The 19,731-nt window shown below is 36.9% G+C and overlaps 1 pseudogene; it reads left to right on the top strand.

The window, feature by feature from the left end:
- Positions 1–18,547: 18,547 nt before the first annotated feature.
- Positions 18,548–19,075, top strand: LOC145675130 (protein GVQW3 pseudogene; annotated as a pseudogene).
- The last annotated feature ends 656 nt before the right edge of the window (positions 19,076–19,731 follow it).

Below are 19,731 nucleotides of genomic sequence, written 5' to 3'. Positions count from 1 at the left end.
TAATTCCAGAAAATTGCTTGTCGCTATGTATTACAATTTTTGTTTTTTCGCAACAAGTGTTAAAACCGGAAATGGTTAATTTGAACACTACGCTGGATTGATTTTTAAACAAATGTATCTCGATATCTCTCACCGATTTTGCTCTATGAAGTTTATCATTACCTATAAAATCAAAAATAGTAATAAACTTCAACCATTTCTGTCTTTGTGGAGTGTTGCGGATTGTAATGGTATTTCCTCTTGAGACTTTGAATCGATTGTAGGTGAACCACTTGTCGCTAGCTATTACCAATTTGTTCTGTGGTGATAAATGTTGAAATTTGTAATCGTTAATTTGAACCACTTCTGGTGTGAGTAGAGGTCAAAGGAGAAGATAGAGCCTATTCTTAGGACGCTTAGTCGATCGCAAGAAACCGCATCACGATTTCTCCTAGTTTTTGCTTTATAAAAATCAGTATTGAAACCAATATACTAGTTAATTCAGCCACTTTGGTTTTCGATAGTATTGTGGGTTGTGTTGATATACAGCTTATATACTTTTCAGACGCTGTATCGATTCGATTAAAAAAACACTTGTGGTTATCTATTACTATTTTTGGTCTATATCGATTAATGTTGAAACCGAAAACTGTTAATGTGAATAACTCTCCATCTGAATAGAGGATTAATGGAAAACATAGACCTATTTTTTGGAAGCTGAATCGATTGCACAAATCTACATCTCGATATCTCGTAATTCAGTATTGAAATAATAGTAAATAATAGTAGTAATAGGAAATAGGAAATAATAATAAATATAAACAATTTCTGGCTTTGATTGAATGCTGTGGATAGTTATATGTTGTCTTAAGACGCTAAATTGTTTGCAATAAATCGCTTCTCGCTATTACCCTTTCCGTTCTATAGTCATAAGTTAGTAGAACTATGTAGATTTGTACACGACAAAGATATGCCGCCTCAATTTTTTTAATTAGATAAGAGTTTAGATAAATCATGTATAAGCGTGTGACGTTGACCGTTACACTGAGTACGTAGAAGATGTTAAAAAGTATTTCATGATTTCTAAACGTTTTTTTTTCTGGAAAGGTTGAATAAGTGATGTGAGAAGTGAATGACCTCCACATAGTTGTATGGTCCCTGTATGGACCACATCCTCCAATCCAGGGGCCATTTAATGGACCCTGCTAATGTATCTTTAATTGGATTGTTTCCTTAGGAAACAGTTTTTTGATCCCTCGTATTGATTTTTTTAATTGGATTGTATGCCAAGGCATACTCATTATTAAAAATGTGTGATCATATAAAGAATGGCCCCCGTATGAACCACGTCCTCCAATCCAGGGGCCATTTAATGGCCCCCAATGATTTTTAGGGCCCGTCTAATGCTTATGTATTTTCAAATGTTTCCCATGGACCTCTTATAGCCCCTGTATTGCTGAGGAGCCTTTAATGGTTTTCTGCTTGTGTATTGACAATTGAAATTGAATCCCAGGAGTAGGAGTGAAAGATGTCACGGAGACGTAAATATGTATGTCTGTGCTGAGAATTGGCCCCGGGTTCCCTTATGTAAAAGCCCTGCACAATAATATTTCATTTGTTTTCTTTGAAAACTACTTGTTAAAATATGGGAGACCCTAAGATGAATTGAACCCGGGACCCCTTATGTGAAAGCCCTGCACACTAATATTTTATTTGTTTTCTCTTGTATTATTATTTACTTTAAATTGGATCGGGAAACTCTTTCTTAAAAATGGAAAGTCTGATTAGGAGGAGCCCTGCACACTAGAGGAATCGAGCCCAGGACCCGTTCTTTATTTGACTTGGATTATTATTTACTTTAGATTTTATTGGGAAACACTTTGTTTTAAGAAAAATTCTACTGGGAAAAACATTTTGGGAACTCGTGAATGTGTGTGTAGGGATCATGGTCCATGTTTTTCCAGGGAAGAAACATATTGAGAACTCGTGAAGGATCGGGTTGAAATCTTTATTTATTCATTCAATTTATTTAAAATGTGATTTGAAGCTCATTAGAACAACGACGTTGTTAACGCATACTGCTGTTGCATGATAGAGAGAGAGAGAGTATGGTCTTTATGTCCTTCCTGGTCGAGGTTTGGATACTAACTGAGCTTATGACGAAGGTTGCTTTTGTGCAAAGTGAAAGTGTGTGTGCTGGCTCTGACACTCACAGGACTAATAAACTGCACCACCGTTATAAGGAAATACCTATTGCATTGGTGGCGCTTTCTCCTTGATTATGGGGCTTCTGTGTGCATGAACTATGACGGGGAGAAGAATAAGAATGTAAGTGTATTTGTGCTGACATACTTTTGATGGTTGAAATGCAGACATTTTTCCTTGTAGATTAGAACCCTAAGGAATTATTCGGAAGTGAACCGTTTTTTCGTATTGCTACAAACATGATGAAAACTAAGATTCAAGCACGCAGTTAACGCATATATACATGTTGTATAGATGAAAATCAGTATTACAAATTGCAATTTCACATTTACTGTTAAAAGTCGGAATTATCTATGGAGAGAAAATTCTATCCAGTGTCAGATAAAATCAAAGATTTGAGAGACGTCATTTAATGAATATGAGATGAGAATCCGTTAACAACCGTATATTCTTAAACGAACTTGTAGATTTCCTTTTTGTCTAGACGTGTACTAAAATACAATTTCCGAATTACAGTTAATAGATTGATGTACATACAGAGAAAATGATGTTTGATGCACTCCCAATATATGAAATAAAATACATTTCCACCTTTTGCAATATTCAAAATGTCTATGCAGAGAAAAAATTTAAGTAATGCCCACCCGTCAACTGTCCTAAATAAAGCACATATAAACTACCCCTGATCCATATTCCTTATCCTTATTTTGTGATATCAGCGTGATTATACACTGTGTGTACGTCTTTGTTGATTTTTTGTGAAGTCATTCCCATCTTAGAACTTACACGTAAGTTACTTTGCTTCTTTTTATGACTTCTTATTTTACTGTATTTTACTGTGTTTTACTGTATGAGATAGTTTAGACTATTGAAAAAATAGTAGAATGATAATGTGAAAGGAACCGTGGGAACACAAGAAAAAAATTATATTTAACGAGATCTAAAAAGATTAGTTGGTAATAAGGTACTATCATTGATAAAATATTTGGATGGGAGGAAACGGACGGTGCAAAAGAAAATCTACGGGGAACAGTAGAACTATAATTTGTTACATTGTTAAGATTCTGAGAAGATAAATGTACTTAGGTGCAATTCAAAACGGTATATGGTTCCACGAGGATTATTATGTGTAGCAAAGGTGGTCCTATATTTTTCTGTACTACCCAAACTTTAACTGTATTATTTTTAAAAGAGTTTGTTTGTACTAACAATCCAAACTGAATAATTTTCACATAGTCATGGGGAAACCCAGGCCACTTTACACCAAAGGTGTCCGCGCAAATTTTAACTATATTGTATTATATTAGACGTAATATAGGTTTTGAAGACTTGTTTTTAAGCTAAACATGAACGTTTCTTACGGTAGAAGCGCAAACGATACGTGGTATTGTCGGGATTTTTCAAAGTGGGCTCCTAGAGCGGCATGAATCGATTTATGGTATCCCCGAGATTAGAACTTAGAACTTTTGCTATAGAAGACGAGTGAATAGACGGTTTTGACGATCATACTAATTATTTATGAATTGCTTTATTACAAGATCCGCATTTGTGTTATTTTTTTAATTAAAAACTCAGAGGAATAATCCGAAAATACTAAAAAAAGTGTAACCCTATTTAAAAAAATATGCACCCGTGAGAAAATTTTTTGTTGGGAGGGCTCCAATATGACACTTGTTATTGTTAGCGTTGGTGGTACACCACAGTAATGAACCCAAATCCATTTGATTATCAAATCTGGATAATAATAATAAATGCATATAGTAAAAAACAAGTGTATATATTGCATAGAAAGTGTTTACTCACCAAAACAAAAGAGAAAATTCGTTTAACACCCATTGCCTGTCACAGATAAAAGTAAACTGGATATTTCCAAAAAATGACACCAGAGCACGTTAGCTATCAGTGGATACGGAAAAGCATGATAGAACTTGTCGGCAATCATGAAACATAATCCAATTATGTGTATATATCCGCTTTTGATATCATTTCCTTTTACGCTGTTAGACGAAAAACATTGAATAGAAGTTTCTTCCTCCTTTGAACCCCTCGTTTGAAACAATTGTTTATAAAATAAAAATATTGGTACAGATTTTTAAGGGAGTTAAGATTTTTCATTGAAATCCATTATTATTATTATATTACAGCGTGTTAATCCCTGTAGGAGTTTTAATAAAGAAAAACCTGCCGTGACAGTAAAAAGAGTCCCTCTTTTAAGGATAAGGCCCTACTTTGCTGTTGTTGGAAGATAGGAGTACCGACGTGGGCACATCATTTACTTGTTTTTTTTTTAAGATTAATTAGAGAACAATTAGGAAATAAGAGGTGTGTATTTTATTTCTTATATTTATTGAATATTTAAGAAAAGAATTCACACAATTTGCATTTTTTCTTGGCTTGTTGTTAACCAAAAATTAGTGGTCAGTGAGAGAGACACTTTTTTAACTCTAGTCAATCTTCTGCAGACATAAAGCAAGTTAACTGATCTTTTTTGTTTTACTTATTTGATTATTATATAACTGATGCTTGAAAATTAAGTTAACTGATCTCTTGTTGTTTTACTTATTTATTATATAACTAATGCTTGAAAATAACTAACTGACCATGCCTTTATATATTATTTAACTGCTTTTTGAAAATAAGTTATTGGTTTTCTTGTTAGATTTAATTTTATTTAGTATTGTTGGTCAGTAAGAAAGACTTTTTTAAAAAACTGTACACAATTTTTTGCATACATAAAATTAGTTCACCGTTGTTTTTCTGTTTTACTTATTTGATTAATATATAACTAAAGCTTGGAAATAAGTAATTGAGCCTGCCTTTATATATTATCTAACTGCCTTTTGAAAATTTTTGATTGTGTTTGTTCTTACACTCAATATTTAATTGGTGCTTCAAAATAAGTGATTAGTTTTAACATTATTACTAAAGCGTGTTTGATAACTCAAGTTTTCTCTTTTGTTTATTTTAGATGGGTTTCTTTTGCCCCACTGAAGAACTCAATATGGTTGATGAGATTTACCTTCAAGAAGTGGTTCGTGGTCTCAACGAGCATTCGAGAGTTTTTAGCGCAAGCTATCATGGAAAGCTATAATGGAACTCAAGAGTTGGCACATCAGGGCTCGGAGAGATGCGATGGAATATTACGCGCCTAGATAGAATAAAAGATTCAGTTATCCAATTTTTTTTTAATTTTGGGACACGGTTTGTTTCGAGCCAATGTGTAATCCCATCTGAAACACCCATAGCCGTGACCCCTCAAGAAAATTCTAACTTGAGTAGTAATATAAATCAAATAAATAATGATGATTTATTATTCTAAGATGGGATTGATTTAAATTTCGTTGAAGAAATGAGGAGATTGGTTTAAAATATGGACGATACTGTGGTTACACCCACGCAACAGGTCCAGGGACAAAATCCTGTATACAATCACCCGCCTAAACATTGTGTACGGGATAATCATTGTTATGGGAACCAATTTGATCCTCAGCCTGATCCGTCATACGCCAATGATCCAGTACTGGTGAGATATGGGAGCAATAATAGTAATAGTACAAGTGGTATTAATGGTAGTACTAGTAGTAGTAAAACAAGTGATAGTAAAAGTAATAATAATAATGACAGCCAAAATCAGAGTAATAGTAACTTCGAAGTTGTTAGAGAAAGCAGAAAAATGTTTCGTAAGTTTCATCTTACGGGACATGAAATCGTCGTTAGACCTATGAATAATGAGAGACGTATTGATAATCCAGAGGCCTATATTGAAAGTTTAATTGATTTTGCGTTGGAACATGTAATTTTCCACTGCACGCCCCATGGATTATATCGGGCTATACATAGACAATAGTAATAGTAGAAATAACAAGTCTGTGTATGTGCCATTTAGGAGAAAGCGCGATTTCTCTGCTAGAACTATCCTTACCTCAATTGAACGAGTATTAAATTCAAGTGAGGAGTTCCTTTTGGGGCACGAAGTACTCTTCCGGTTCCATTTGTCAGACAGTATGCATGGACAAGGAAAAAATGCAGCAAATATTGTTGAAAAATAGCAAAACATCAGGATTATTTGGAAAAGCTTTTAATACGCATAGAAAATAAAAATATTTATTGCCTCCCCATGGCAATTGTGTGGTGGATATTATTTCTATATACAAGGGAAAGGCCAAACAAACACAATCACTGCTTGGTTCAAAAGAGATAATTCCTATTTTGTAAGCGCAAAAAGTCACCGTACACTTTTGCTTGAACTAATGTTTGTAAAGTACATTACGTTATGTAATATTTTGTGGGATTACCCTGTGCGCTAATGATTGCCTCTAATCTTCGTGGCATTGATTTCACCAAGTGTTGTGTAGTTTCGGGACTGATTAAGCTCCATTCTTCTTGAATAGCTTTTTTCAAATCTTCTTTAGTAGAGAAACTGTGCATTCTGATTCTTGTCTCCAGAACAGACCATAGATTGTCTATGGTGTTAATGTCTGGGGATTGAGGAGGTGTGCGAAACTTTTTTGAGGCATTGTAGAGGAGGCACAATCGAGTATTTTCCGCTGTATGTTTGGGGTCGTTGTCTTGCTGGAAAATAAAATGTTTTCAAGACTCATCATCTGAGCACTAGGATGGAGACTTTCCTTTAATATGTTAATGTACACTTTGTGGTCCATCACTCCATCGATAAAGTGGAGACGACCCACTCCTGAGGCACTCATACAACCCCAGACGAGCACGGATCCTCCGTGTTTTACTGTAGAGACGAGATTTCGAGGATTCATCTCTGTATCCACCTTGCGTCGTACCATTTGCCTTCCATCGGACCCGAAAAGATTAAATTTACTTTCGTCCGAAAATATGACCCTATTCCCGAAGTCAGATCCCTTATCTCTATACTTTTTTTTTTTTTACAAACTTTAGTCTCTTTATAAGATTTGTCTTGTTCATCTAGAACTTTTTCCTGGATACCCAACCATGATACCCATTCCCTCTACAAATGTTCCGCACTGTACTGGCTGATACTTTTTCCCGTTGATACACCACGTTTTTCCAGATCCGTTGCCAACTGCGTACCACTACTTTTCGGAATCTTTTTTATTTCCCTAGTGATGTAATGCTTGTCTTGTTCACTCAACACTCTCGGTCTTCCAGTTCTTTTGGTTCGCACAGTGTTAGTAACATTAAACCTCGCAATTATTGTTTGTGCTGTTGAATGAGGCCTGTCTTCAAGGTTTGCTATCTCTCTCAAAGACTTATCCTTCTTATACAATTTAATAATAACTGCTCTTGTCTCCTCACTTGTTTCTGTTCGGTTGCTTCTCATTTTGACAGCTCACTCTACGGTTTTTCACTTCTATTCGCAAGTAAACTCGTTCTGTCACCCACGACTACTATACAGAGGTATATACTCAGATGAATACTAGTGAACCATAGTTGTGGTGTCTTTGTTTCATATTCTTACGTCAGGTGTACGATCACTTTTTGCGTCTACTCTACACACTTTTTACGGAGTTTGTTTACTTTACACTTTACACAAGCATTACACTTGTCTTTGTGGTTCTTTATTGATATATTCATAAAGCTTAGTTTTCATTATTCATATTGTGTGTGTTATCACACATCTTGAATTCTCTGTTTCTTTTTCACAGGCATTCTCGTTTCAATAGCGTAGGTGTACGAACACTTTCTGCGCTCACTGTATATATAACTTTGTGTATATTTATATTGTTATAATTTATATTAATGGTTGTTAACTTATATCTTAATATCACATTCGTATTTAACCAGAATAGTCAAAAATGGTAGCGAGAATTTATGAGATTAAGTAACTACGAACGTCATGATAGTACATAACGAAAGCTACAGACACTTTCGTCGTGATCCGACTTGTTGAGTTGACTATTGTTCAATTATTATTCATAATAGAACCTGAGCAATCACTAGTAGCATTCAGATCAGTTAGTGTTAAATGATTTTTCTAATGGCTCGCATGGAATTTTTATTCGGAGAAATATGAATTCAAATACTCATATAGACGACTCCCAATCGTATTTTAGCGATGTTTTTGTTCCTCTCATAGAAACAGAGAGTGACGATAGCACTTGTCTGCTTAGTAGCGGATACGAGACAGATTTTGGTTGATAGTGTGTGTGTGAACACAGAGCCAAAGGTCGTTCACGGGAGTTTCTTAGATGGCTTGGCTGATAACAACCCATTCGGGGTCTCGTGCGAATCAGCTGTTTTGAAGTCGAAGGAAAATGAAAACGAAAGTGTTTGTTCTTTATCTTTTAACCCTAGAAGAATTGTGTCTGGTGATCCACGGTAAGAGAATTAATTTATGCCTTATAATACAAATTTAGATAAAGTAACTGCAGACATTACTTCGGACAGCTTTAGTAATTTATGTAAACAAATCCTTATTTGTGATGGTCAAGATGACTATGTATTATTTTAATTTCTATTGTCACTTTATAAAATAGCTAGATTAAAAATCTTTCCTGAAGAAAGCATTCTCATGGCAGCTATAGGAAAATCCATAGCCCATTCAGCCCTGATCCACACAATTGTGCAGGTAGAATGAATCATCAATATTCGCAATGTCGCCCGAACATACAGAATTGTGCAGGTTACTTTTTCCAAAAGCTACTGGTTTAAAAAACATTAAATCATATTTATGAGGATTATAGATCGTACTATAGAGCGTCTCACCCTTAGATTGCAGTAAGGAGTAAATAGAAATGCTTTTCCTTACGCTCAGTGTTGCCAACCTTAGCCTGAATTTTAGAAATAGTATATTTTGCTTGATATGGATAGATTATTCTAGAACGTTGTATTCTCTATCAAATATGTTTTTCTCATATCAAGAAGAATTTTCAAGTATTGAAATAAATTGAAGTAGTGAAATCTTGCTAATGGCAAATTCTAACGTCGCGTTAAATATATCACGTCATAAGTTGTGAACTATAAAAGATGCAAATTTGAAACTTAAACAGCTATTAGCACCATCTTTGGTGCCAATGTTGGGAAAGTTTGCATTCAATTTTTTTTTTTTTGAATTTTACAATATAAAATAAAATGTAAGAGAAAGTACGTATACTATTGCAAAGCAATATCTAAAGAGTATACTGGTGAGAAACATTTTTGCTTTTCAGGTTAGATGGGGGTAGAAAGCTAAAAAAATATTGAGAAATGATTGAAGTTATTCTTAAAACAGTTCGCAGGTCGATATCTTTATTTAGGATCCCAGCTCGCGCCATGTAGACTTTGTGGTGGACAAACACCGTGCTCGTGGGTTTTCTCGGGGTTCTCCCGTTTCCTCCCACTTTCTTCATTCCACCGTTTCACTCATTTCTCATTATCACCGTCTCCTTTAGCCTAACCGGCATAACCGTGGGACGTTAAACTTAAAGATTTCATTTCATTTTTTCTTTATTTAGGTTTTATGACTTCTAATGTCAAGAGTCAACTTTTCAAAGCGCGCGCATCTGACCAGAAAAAAGGCAGCGACAAATTTTGTCAATGCTATTTTCCTCATAATGTTTGTTTGAAAGTTACTGATGTAGTGTGTCATGCTATACCGATGAGTATTCACTGTTGATGCTATACGAGCAGTATATTACACTAACATTCAGACATGCGGCAGCGTATAGTTCTTATTTTCTCTCTTCCAAGAGAGACACATTTCAATCGCAGGTGAATAGTAAGTACAGTGGATAGTAATTCAGTCGGCAATAACACAAATCACAAAAATTCAATTGGTACTCAAACAAAACCAACTGTTTCTTCAGAAGATCAATATTATATCTAAGGAAGAGGAAAAGGCAGGCCAATATCTGTTAACTCCTCACTGGTGATAATAAAAAGTTATCAGATAATAAAATATTAGTTTTTGTAATTGTTTCATTTACAGTTCGCACGTGGTCCCTAATGTCCTTTCGAATGCTGATATTTTTGACAATAAAAATTGGTTTCGTTTGTAATTCCACTTTTCTTACTTACTTTGGATATGCAGATGATGAAAAAAGCGTTCATAACAAATAATTTCATGAGCTCACAAAGCAGAATGAAATGGCTGTTTGTTGTTTTCCCCGATGTTTCTTTAGGAAGCATGAAAGAAACAAAATTATTTTTGGACAGTTTGATAATTCTGTTTGGGTTTGTTTCCTCGCCCAACGATCTGTATTTTGTTTTCTGTCACTATACGTGATTTGAAGTCACAACTTGTGCATTTGTTTAGACATAGGCGTGCCCACCAAAAATTTTCTGGGGGGACAGTACCCTTCACTTAACATTGTGGACCAAATTTAAAGAAAGGCTGATGTCATTGCACCCCCTCCCCTTAATTTTAAAATGTCACATAACATGAATTAAAGTTCCGCAATTTAGGATAGATAAATCCTATCAATCGTGATAACAGGTTCTACTCCAGCTACACAAAAGATCCTATTTATGGTACTGTCGACAATATTTATAATAATTAATGGGATTTCCAGGACGATGATATTAATTTGTAGGTTTCATGGCAGTACAATGAACTTATGATCAGTGACTTAGCATAATATTCAAGTTCATGTTTTCATTTATGATTTGTATTGTTTCCCATTTTGACACATAAATTGGGTCTTTAAGTGTCCTGTTAAAAAGTTCCAACCTCTGATAATATCTTTAGTCATATGAGCCCAAGAAATGTAGATCCTTCCTCAAAAAGCCGCATAAGCTCAGCTGCTGATCCTGAAGATGTGTTGCCAATTCCGTCAGTCTTCATCTTTTCCAACGTAAGAGAGAATTTCTTCATAATGTTAAACAACTCGCGTTATTTAACAAGTCCACAAATTCACCTAGTGGGACACAAAGATTTAACGTTTACGATGTTTAAGACGAGACCACCAGCATTAGCCTCGATCAGAGCAGAAAATCATGATCTCACTGAAAGTGACTGCGAAAACAGGACTCATAGTTCGTACACCCACCGCAAATAGTTTCTCACTACTTCTGACGCACTACAGGCACACTTAATCACAAGATTAGTACTGTGAGCTCAACAATATACGTACAAGGCAAGAAGTTGCTATTTACTTATAATAGATAGAACACTAATTCCAGAGCCATCATAAACTTGTCCACTGAGTTGAGCAATGGAAAGCTGGAGTCTCACCATCTCATCCAGAATAACTGAAGCTATAAACTCACCAGTAGTTCTATTTATTTATTTATTTATACTGTAGAACACAAGAAAACTTTCATGAGAACAGAGATCTTCATCAACTCCCCTGGCACAAATACCTAATTGTTCTTCGCCATTCACATCACGGAAACCATCAGACACGATAGAGTACAGAGGAGAGTTTTGAGATTTGATTTTGTTACATATATGAAAAGCAATTTCTTGACCCATGGTTTCGAGATTTCGTTCTGGATTTTAACATCCATGAAATTACATCTCTTCATGTTTCCCTTTCTCCGGCTTTTCAATTGTGGAAAATCTTCAGAGCAAAGGCTCATCAACTGAAATAAATTCCTGAACCGGGAGTCATGTCCTCTAAAAGCGAGTCCTTGTCTTGCAAGATAACCTATACTTGAGATTAGATTTTTCCCAGGAATTTCCTGGTTTTCAGTTGTTCATCTAAAATTTGTCTGTTTAGTTGGTTTTCTTTTGGAATTTTTCTCTGGTTGTAACGCAGTACAGACAGTTTGTGGCATTCTGAAGTTTCGTGTAAAATTAATTTCTCTTTAGCTTTCTTCCAGTTGCAAAATCCTACAGTAGAGAAAGCGTCTTCCATGGTTTTAGTAAAAACTTTTTTAAAAATGTTTTTCAAGATGTCCATACAGTAAAAACAGAAAATGACGTTAATTTTGTTTGGATCGACGTGCAGCCACGGAAGGAACCAAGTTGGCACGACCTTTCAGAGGCTGTTGTGGAAAATTTGTAGGTAACACTAAAGTTTAATTGGGCTTTGAAAGGCTTGAAGGGTGGGGAAAAATCTTAACCACTTCCTAGACGTGGAGATTGAGAGGTTTCTTCTATAGACAGTGATGGTGATGGTAACCGATACAAGATTTGAATTTCCATTGTCAGTTTCAGGTTGTAGTAATCCATCAGCTGAACTAACTAACTAACTCAATGGCCTATGGAACCCGGAGGTTCAATGCCGCGTTCACAAAAGCTCTCCACTGACTTCTATCCTTAGCTAACTGCATCCAGTTTCTACTTTGTATTCCAATCTCTGCGAGATTCGTCTTAATATTGTCCTCCCATCTGCGCCTAGGTCTTCCTAATCAGCTGAACTACCATTTGAATTAATTTTCCTCTTCTTTTCGTCAACAATAGCACTGCTCTGGCCCACGTGCTGTCTTCTTTTCTTTTTCTAGGACAAATTGATCAATTTCAAACAATAAAACAACACTAAACAGAAACAAGAGATGAAAAACTTCATATCAACGTTATATTCACAGTAACACACATAAACACAGCTGTCTAAATAACGTTACTGTTGGAGAAAACACGCTGAAAAACATGTCCTTTCAAAAACAGTGGCGCACTTGCGCACAACCCAGTTGACGAAGTTCAACAATACATTAGAAAGAACACGTAAAGAAACCTACGTTACCTTCACACGAAGAAAAAGGTCTTTTTAGACAGGTTTTGAGTTATATTTCCGAAGCTAAACGGTGTCGTAAGTCTTCCATCGATTGTTCAGGTTGGCACAATAATGGTGGTATTTTTACACGAAGCCGATACAGCAAGAGTCGGTATATTAAGTAAAAAAATATCATTCCACATTTTCTCTTTTCTCTTTGCAATGCTATAAGTGTAGAGGGAAAGGAATGTTTTTAGATACTTAGAAGCCGACATTTTTTTCTTGCAGCTACCGCTTTCTTGGAAGACTAAAGATAAAATCTCAAGGCAGAAAGATTTGAAACAGCATGAAACTTTTGATAAGTACTAAGTCAAATCCGAAATATTTTTGCCTTGGAACCAAGTGTGAATCTTTCACAAAGCGGTAGCTGTTCAAAATGAAAAGACACACTAAGAATTGCGTACTTTCAATTAGAATCTACTATTTTCATAAAGATACTAGCTCATACACACAATTAATTATAATGTCAGTGATAAGCTATATGATGTTCATTGGGCCAAATACTCCAAACAATAAAGATTCATTTTACACTGGAGAAATAGTTATGCTTCGTTTTCATCATGAAACAAATGCCAGAGAGATATACTAACCTTGTATGCAAATGTGCGGTGTTGGGATGTAAAACTCGTTGAGATATGATGTTTTACTTTTTAAGTTTTCAATACTTCCGCATTCAATTAGAACTGAACAATCTACACAAAATTTGCAATAGTTCAGTGAAAATGGCGTGTTTCTAGAGCTTGTGGTTTCCGAGACATCATTGTCGAAAAGATTGGAGACAAACATATAAACTTTTCTTGACCACAAACATATAAACATAGCATTTTACTATATAGATATTTCAAAATTTTCTTTTTGCTGCAAATGAATGTGTGCACGCTTTATGGTAGTTTTCGACGTAGCTAATACAGTGTCGCTACTTTCTGTTCTTCATTTATATACCCTGGTAATTGTTACAGAATTTTCTTCAATGAAACTGTAATTCCTTTCAGTTCCAGGAATTATTAAATGACAATCGACGTTCCCATTCCAGTATTTTATCATTTTTGCCGAGATATTTGGGGAATAATTCCTGCTATACAATTTTCTGGGGGGGACAATCCCCTCCTAGAAAATTTCTGGGGGGACGCGTCCCCCTCATCCCCCCGGCTGGCACGCCCATGGTTTAGAACATATATAATAGGGTTTCTTTTCACGCTTCTGTTCCCAGACTGATATTATGTGTCTAAAGTGTCAGAAGTGAGAATAGAAATCAGAGCGGTTCAGTTCCTATTCAACATTACATTTGTAGATTGTTGAAATATTTAAAATATTTGGTGTATCGTGTCAATAATATTGTTAATCTATTGTTCTTCGTGGAGAGTGAAGTGCGGAAAAGACGTTCAATTGGCAGGCTGCGTGGAAGAGAGCTTCAAATAGTGCTGGAAGTGGTTAAACATTTTGCACAAAGTATGAATTTTAGTTCTGTAGTTAAAAAAGCCTCTTCTAGAACAAGATCCTATGTTACAAGGGCCTGGAAAAACTTTTGTAAATGCAGTGTAAATCCCTTCCTGGTTAGACATACCTCAAGACAAATTGTTTTTATTAGGAATAGCATGTAATGGGAGATTGGATGATCTTTTCATGCTTTCATTGTCTGTATGGTAATTCCTAATGTTCCATGCACATTGTATTCACGATAATAGAATTGTTGTAAAACGAGTGAAGTAAGTGTTTATATACAGTATTTTTATACTGTTGCCACGAGACGAGACAGTCTCGTCTCGTACAAAGCATGTATAGTCACGAAAAATGTGCTCGTCCCGTCTCGTCTCGAGAGGTTCAGTCCCGTCTCGTCTCGTTTGTCTCGTAAAAAAATATAGCAGCATCCCATGGGAACGAAAGTAAAATGTAGCAGACTGCACCATGCTAAACAAGATACAACTAAGTTATTACCCAGAACACACAAGAAAAGAAATGTCACGGTAGCAACACCGTGAAGCATTCACCTCTGGTGTGTGTGGTGGTCGGTTCGATCTCGGTTAGTGCCATGTGAGCTTTGTGGTGGACAAAGATCGAGTGTGTGTGTTTTCTCGAAGTTGTCTTGTATCCTATCACTTTCTTCATTCCACTAATTTTCCCATCATCATCTATTCGAAGTGGGCCAAAGTTGCCTAAAGGTCTTAAAAATAAATTCAAATAAGCTCACAAGGTAAGGACAAATAGTTTACAAGATAATATATATCTGCTGTTAGTTGTCTGAGGGTTCTCGACCCTGGCTTTTTTTTTTTTTTTTTTTTTTTTTTTTACATTCTCAAACCTTAAATTTGTTTCACCAGTTTCAATACACGAATATACAGTAAATTGCTCATAGGTACGTCGAAGATGTCAAATAATGTTTACACAACAAGCAAAGTTCGATGTAAAGGTGTCACAATCCCCGACACTGCCGTATATATCAGCCCACTTGCTTTATAGTGTCGCAGGATTTGTTCTTAGGAGATGGATGATTATGAAAGGGAGCGATTATGAAATTAAATTTTATATGCTCTCCCACCGGGAATCGAGTATGAGACTATGTACACCACAAGCGCACGCGATAACCACTTGACCAGCAGGGACTGTGCAATATATATCGGTTCTACAGACCTTGGTGCAAATTAGATGTAAACCTGGGGCCTCGCAAAATGTTCCCAATCGGGCCCCGCGCCACCTTAGGCCGGTCCTGAGTACAAGAGGCAAACTTTTGTGACACTGAATGAAAACACTCCTAACCCAAGGAGAGATTCTTGTTAAGTGTGGTGTTACTTAAAGCGCTGCAAGTAAAATTATTAAGCTCAAGATTGAAAAGGGTTCCGTTTCTCCACATAGGAGAGAGCAATATTGTTGAGAACGCGTAACAGCCACTAACCATGACCCTTACTTGTTATGGGCAAGTAAATTTGAAGCACAGAAGAGTAGTTTTGTCCTTCAAAACATTCTTGATCATACTGAAACTCACATTTATGACTCATACACCCATCGACGTTTGTTGGAAAGTAGTCGTAAGAAAAAAGACAATTTAAAACAGACTATATTTAAAAGGCCATTATTATAATTTCCAATGGGCAACAAAATACAGAAATTGTACAAAAGACGACTGGAAGAAAGTGTTCTCTGATGAGAGATACATTTTGGTCCAAGGAGTGCGGATTCAACATACTTGTCGCGCGACTAGTGAACGCATTTTACCAAAACATATTCATCAAATAGTGAAATACCCAGCAAAGACGATGTTTTGGGGATGCTTTTCCTACACTATGCCAAGAGCACTTAGACCTGTTGAAGGGATGATGAACAATAATAAATACAGCGATAGAGCGATATGCTACAATCTAGAGTGGTTTCGGAACTCAATAAACTTCAACGGGACGGATCTACAATTTTCCACCAAGACTTGGGACAGTGTCACATTTACACAAAAAAAAAAAGAAAAGAAAAAGAAAAAAGAAAAAAGTTTTGGATTGCCCTGGAAACTCACCGGATAAAATCAGGAGAGAAGATTCTACAACAAAAAATACATTTGTTTCCGTTTTAAATTGTAGTTCTACAACAATGCACACAGGGCAATACCGGTATAGAAAATCATGTGGACAAAGTGTCAAGAGAAACAAATGTTAAATCGTGTCAAAGGTGCACATACTCAATGATAAAACCCAGCTATGCACAAGTAAATTTCTATTTTATGTAAATATATGATGTTATTCTGTTAGTATGTGTCATTAATACACAGTAGGCAGTTAAATGTCAGTAGTAGCACAAAATGTCATTAATTCCATTAACGATGTAAGTCCTCAATAAGAATGTTCGTCCTCAGTAAGTGTATGCATAAGCGTGCGAAAAAAAATATTTTAGTGTGAAACAAACCCTTTTCTGAATAGTAAAACATAATCTAAAAAACAATTCCAAAGGTTATGCTACGGATTTAACGCATAGATGTAATGTATGTTATACTACAAGCTTACACTACTATCTCAAGAACATCACTGCACTGGAACAATGTGTCTATGCAGAATGAAATCTCAGCATATATGAAACATACTATATATTCCATATAATTTTCTGGGCTGCGGTGGCTCAATGATACAGCGTTCATCTTTGTGCATGGGTTCCCTAGTTCGGTCCCAGGTCGCGCCAAGTGAACTTTGTGGTGGACAAACACCGTGTGCATGGGTTTTCTTGGGATTCTCCCGTTTCCTCCTACTTTCTTCATTCCACTATTTCATTCATTTCTCATCATCACCGTCTCCTTTCACCTAGCCGGCATAATCGTGGGACATAAAACTGAAAGATTCATTTTTCCATAAATTTCCATGGAGATGTTTATAATTAAATAAATAAAACTTGATATTCAATCCATGTAATACTTTATTCAAACTGAATTTCTAAAGATAACTGACTGTCTTTATTATTAGAGTTGCACTAACTTTAGAAAATTGTGTATAACAGCTTTTGGTGTTTTTTGACCTAGCGCTGAGTTGCCCGCGGGCGTCATTTTAGAACACCCTATATATATTGTAAAATTCTCTTAGTTCATGTAGGGTAGAGTAATTATCGTATTCGGAAGATTGGACTTTCCCACCATCTTTTATTATAAAAGATCCTCTTGAATACAGAAATATATTACAATAAGTAGTTTCCTCTAATATTTTAGGTAAGAAAGTGGAAGGAACCCAATAACCAAGCGTTGTAGGGCTTTTGTAGGTGAGGTTACTCTCTCTGACCAGGCGTCGTGAGAGGGAATGAGTTTGTGTGATTAGGTGTCTGTCGGTGACCGGGCGTCGTGAGAGAGAAAGGGAACCCAATGACCAAGCATCGTAGGACTTTTAGGGAGGGTATCTCTCAATTGACCAAGCGTCGTGAGAGGGTAAGGTGTTCCCAATGGCCAGGCGCCTTAGGGCTTTTGGTGGTTGATCAACCTGGAAAGATTGATGCATCTTGAGGCGTGCTGCTGTCTTTTATCCTAAAATATCGGCTACCTTCGGTGATCTTCGTCTTGTCGACTGTTGGCGATGGTGGGCGACTCCTCTTCGGTACTGTCGTCTGCGTTGTATTTGTTTATTGCAAACACGTGTAGTACACACATGGTTACAGCATGATGTGAAGACATGCGGAACCTTACACCCCCTGGCGTAGAAAAAAATAAGCCACAGGATTATTTTTGCTATTTTTGGGAATCCACATATTGGTCGCAGTATACACTAGAAATGCACTGAAACACTTGAACACTAAATTAAAGTTAAAAGCACTGGTCAATTATAACACTGTATATAACAAAAGTTAAAGTTGAAGCACTAACAGATTGTCCTCTAACCTAAGTAGGATCCCTAAAGAGTACTTTATCTCCCTCAAAGGAGAGGCTATAGAGGCCTTGGTGATTATAATTAATAGTTATAACTGCGTCATTGATAGTAATGTCCGTAGCATATTTTGTGAAGTTCGCACGTCATAGGGTGCTATTATAAAAGTATCAAATATAGGGCTAGTTCTCACTAGTCGTAGTAAATGGATGACAGAATACACTTACAAGGTCCATCCTTAAAGTAGTAGGACTGATTTTTTCTTTTCTTTCTACAGACTGACGGCGGTTACTCCACCTGTTGTTGGTTGAGGTGGGTCTAAGGAAAGACAGGAAGAAGTGCCAGTCGGCTGCCAACCATAGCAGGGTAAAGATCGCTCGTCATCGTAACCTCTGCGAGTGACCCTCGTCACGCTGCGTCATGGCCAATCTTTTGGAACAGCGTTACGCCATCAAATTTTGCGTGAAGCTCGGTAAAACTGGGAAAGAGACTCATGAAATGATCAAGACGGCGTACGGTGATAACGCCATTGGAAGATCGAGTGTGTTTGAGTGGTACAAGCTGTTTAGTGAGGGGAGAGAAGAAGTTGAAGACGCTGCACGGTCAGGACGACCTTCGAGCTCCAAAACGGAGGAAAATGTTGCAAGAGTGAAGAATTTGCTGGACAGTGACCGAAGATTAACTGTTTGCATGATTGCCGATGAACTTGGCATTGCTAAAACCCAAGTTCACGAAATTGTGCACGAACAATTGCAAATGAGGAAAATTTGTGCAAAGTTGGTGCCGCGAGTGCTGACAGGCGAGCAAAAGGACGTTCGCAAACGGATCTGCCAGGACCTTCTCGAAGAAGTGAGTGAAAATCCAAACTTGTTAGACAATGTGGTGACTGGGGACGAGACGTGGACGTTTGAGTATGACCCTGCGACCAAACGTCAAAGCGCGGAATGACACACCCGAAATTCCCCACGCCCCAAAAAGGCGCGCATGACGAAATCAAAAGTGAAAAGCATGCTCATTTGCTTTTTCGATTCACAAGGAATGATCCACAGGGAATTTGTTCCACACGGACAGACTGTCAATGCAATTTTTTATCTCCAGGTCCTGGAACAGCTGAGGAAACGCATCGTCCGCGTCCGCCCAGCCATCGCCAAGTCCTGGCGACTGCATCATGACAATGCGCCGAGCCACACAGCCTTCCGAGTGGTGGCGTATCTGGCCCAACATAACATTGCAACCTTGCATCAGCAACCCTACAGTCCCGACCTTGCCCCACCAGACTTTTTCCTCTTCCCCCGCCTCAAAACCACCCTGAAAGGGCATCATCACGGCTCGGTGGAAGCATTACAACAGGCCGTGACGAGGCAGCTGAGCAGCATTCCAGTTTCCGCCTTCCAGGAAGCGTATGAAAACTGGAAATCCCGCTGGCAGCGGTGTGTGGATGTAGGAGGATCATATTTCGAAGAATATTAACCGTAAGTGTTATTTCTGTCAATATCTTATTTTTAATTGACTCAGTCCTACTACTTTAAGGATGGACCCTGTATGTAATGGTTAAAATCATTAGGATGATAAACGTAGTCATGCCGAAATAAAGTTTGTCAGTT

This window comes from Thermobia domestica, chromosome 18 (assembly GCF_964235325.1).
Source record: "Thermobia domestica chromosome 18, izTheDome1.hap1.1, whole genome shotgun sequence".
Classification (NCBI taxonomy): Eukaryota; Metazoa; Arthropoda; class Insecta; order Zygentoma; family Lepismatidae; genus Thermobia; species Thermobia domestica.
This window is presented reverse-complemented; position numbering and strand designations above follow the sequence as displayed.